Source organism: Macaca thibetana, chromosome 5 (assembly GCF_024542745.1).
Source record: "Macaca thibetana thibetana isolate TM-01 chromosome 5, ASM2454274v1, whole genome shotgun sequence".
Classification (NCBI taxonomy): Eukaryota; Metazoa; Chordata; class Mammalia; order Primates; family Cercopithecidae; genus Macaca; species Macaca thibetana.
This window is the reverse complement of record NC_065582.1, coordinates 440,956-444,023: the sequence shown is the minus strand read 5'-3', so window position 1 is coordinate 444,023 and position 3,068 is coordinate 440,956. Positions and strand designations below refer to the sequence as shown.

Genomic DNA, 3,068 nt, shown 5'->3' with positions numbered 1-3,068 from the left:
TGACAAAGAAACCACAGGGTTTGGCAAGTGCCTGCTTGAACTTCTCTAAAGCAAATTAAAAATGTAGAGATGAATCTCTAAATTTAATATTTGGGAAGAAACAATTCATGATATAGAGGCAGACAGGATGGTCCGAAGAACAAAGAGAAGGTGAAAAAAGAGGACTGTTCCGTGTGGTCCTGTGAGAAAGTTCTTTGATATTAGCAAAGTTTTGGGGCTGGTAAGGTCTGATTGGTGGGTGACTGTGGTGGGCAAAACTAGTCCTTGGTTTGCAGTTGTTATCTCACCTGCTACAGATAAAAGTGGTCTCTGGTTATAACAGGCAGTTTCAGCCACGGGACTTGGAGAGAACAGCATTTCTAGGGAGGCGTTATGTACCCTGAGTGCCCTTTGCTCAGACCCCTCCTCTCTGATTTAGTTGGGTATGACAAGAATGGCTCAATTTCGATAATCAACTTTCACAATCCTAACTCAAGAACTGTAGCATTGAGGGTAAGGGTGCATCATTTTCATAAACTCAGAGGAAAATGTGGCCGACGGCAGAGGTGAGTCCCAAGAGCTCAGCCTTGAGCTGCCTTTCATCTGCTCACCGCGTTCAGGGGTTCTCCTCAGGGTAAACATCTGCGATGAAAACCTCCGCAGGCCTCACCATCAGAGTCAAAGTGGGTCTTCTAGAAACCAATTTGCTTTCAAACAAAGCAGATCAAGTGATAATCTATCTAATGTTCTAGAAATGTTTGAGGCACCTTAGGCAAATGTCAATCTTAAAGTTTTCCATTTGCCTTATTTCTCTAAATAACACCTTTTCCAATCATGAAAGCAAGAGTGATATAAAAAAATTTTTTTTAATCCATATTAGAAGGAAGATCTGTTAAGGATCTAGTGAGTAAACGACGCTTTTGGAATGTTTAGAACTTTGAGGGGGCTAGCACATGTCTTCAGATCCCACTATATCATTTCCATAAGGATGAGGCAAAGCACTGCCGCTATTTGCAGAAGAGAGACTGCCGTGAAGTCAGTGGACACTACCTCCAGGTCAGAATCCAGCCTAAAGGCCTGTAATCAATGGTAAATGCTCTGAGGCACAAAATGCCACGCTCCTCATCCGTCATGCTATATCCTCTGAATATTCTGACCTCACCAGAACCTAGTAGACCTATTTTAAGTTTCTCCAAAAATTTTGAAACTCTGCTTTATAGGAAACCAGAACTTTCATGTCAAGTGTTCCTGAGAACATTAATAACAAAAGCCAGAACAATTTTCTTAAAATCTGTGATGAAGTTTTGTAAATATGAGACAAGTAAATACTTCTGGACATCATTTAGATATTAACGTAACATGTATAAACTAGAAAAGGCAGCATTAAATTTGGATGTTTCTGACTTCATTTCTCAACTTTTTAAAGATTAAATCATGGGATTTTATTCTCTTCTATTCCCTCTAGGGAAAGCAATCTGACGATATTTTTCTGAAAGTTGCTAACAATGGAAGGAACTACTGAAAACAATTAGAGGAAAATTGCACCTTGAACTTAGTAGAAAGTGTACACCAACTCCCACAGGAAATCTCAGACATGATATTAAAAATTCTAGTCGTTTCATTTTCTCGCAGAACAGCATGTAGTTGTGTACTGAGTGTACTGTGTAGGGGCACAGAGAGCATACAAAAGGCTTCTTTTGTTTATGAAATGGATTTGCACTGTGTTCGGAAGGTTTTCTTTCAATTGCCTCATCACAGCTCGTCCAAACTTCTCGTAGGCAGCAACGGGGCCTCTGTTTAAGCCTCTTGTGAGCAGATCCCCAGCCAAGGCCACGTTGCTTTCCCTTAAGCATCAGAGCCCCGGGGATCCTGTTCTAACTGTTCTTTCCCCAGCCTCCTGTCTTTCAGCAGGGCAGGTGCCTCCCACAAGGAAACCAGATGCCAGGACTGTGGGGGACTCTTGAGCGGCATCAGCCAAGCTGTGGGAGCTGAAAAGAGGAAGCTTTGCTCAGAGTAAGCGCCGTGGGATAATGTCTTTAATGTCACGAGGATGCACACTGTGAATGCGGAAAGCCATCCAGGCTGAAAGAGGGAGTACACAGGCGGGGAGCGTCGCCAGGCGTTTGTGAGAACTCTCTTGGGTGGGCAGACAGCCGGCTTGCTCATGATTCTGCCTTTTCTGTTATTGGCCACAAGCCGCCAGTGAAATTTTGTGTCCTTAGGGCTTTGAGGCCTCTACTCAGGTGGGGGTCCCGGAATAAGCTCGTGAAGTTTTTGCCTAGTTCCCCCCAGGCTCCAAATCAGTGGTACAAATTTCTCAGTCTGACTTAATGCTTAGGGAAATGTCCTATTTTTGGACCCTTCATTTTAAAAAAGCATATATATTTACCAGTGCTCTCTCCACTAATTCCGAATAAACCTTAGACTTCAGGTCATGAGCCACTAGGAGTCTGAATATGTCCTTTATTTGGATTCAAATAAGATTTTAACTTCGTGGCACCATGGTTTCCTGAAGGTGCCAGTGTGAGACCTGGATCATCAGACTAACCTGGTGCTGGGAAGCCACAGAATGGTGCAGTAAGGTCTCGCTGTCTTGGTTTCCACCTTAGAAACAATATCATACCCCCTTTCTCATTTCACAGAATGCTCAAATTTAGCATATGTTATAGTGTTTATTGACAATAAAAAGGCAGGATAGCAAAGTGGTTAAGGAATTACTGCACTCAACAACCATAACCTCCTGTCATGCCAGGGATGGCAGCAAATGCCATGCACGGAGGTCAGTGTCAGCAAAGATCAGCTGGCATGCCCAGAACACTGTGGGAACCAAGGGTCTGAGTTATTAGGGCTGTCCACAGATATTCCACTCCTTCTACTCACATAATACACTTGCATTCCCCATGTTTAACGATTTGAATTCAGGATTTGTTTAATTCGGGTATGGTAAAGTGATAGACACAGACAGGAACAACTGCCTTTGAAATAGAGCTTGTTTCTTACAGCTCCCAAGAAAAAGGAGCACTGGCATGCCACACAGGGCTGCCCAGGCAGCACCAGGATGGGGCGGGAGGCAGGAGTACAGGAAGCAT

The 3,068-nt window shown here is 43.5% G+C and overlaps 1 long non-coding RNA gene across 1 annotated transcript; it reads left to right on the top strand.

The window, feature by feature from the left end:
* The first annotated feature begins 538 nt into the window (after nt 1–538).
* LOC126955474 (uncharacterized) lies at nt 539–2,414 on the top strand. The gene is made up of 3 exons (XR_007725940.1): nt 539–656; nt 860–1,068; nt 1,873–2,414. It is a non-coding gene; the product is annotated as an uncharacterized LOC126955474 (long non-coding RNA).
* Nucleotides 2,415–3,068: the final 654 nt, after the last annotated feature.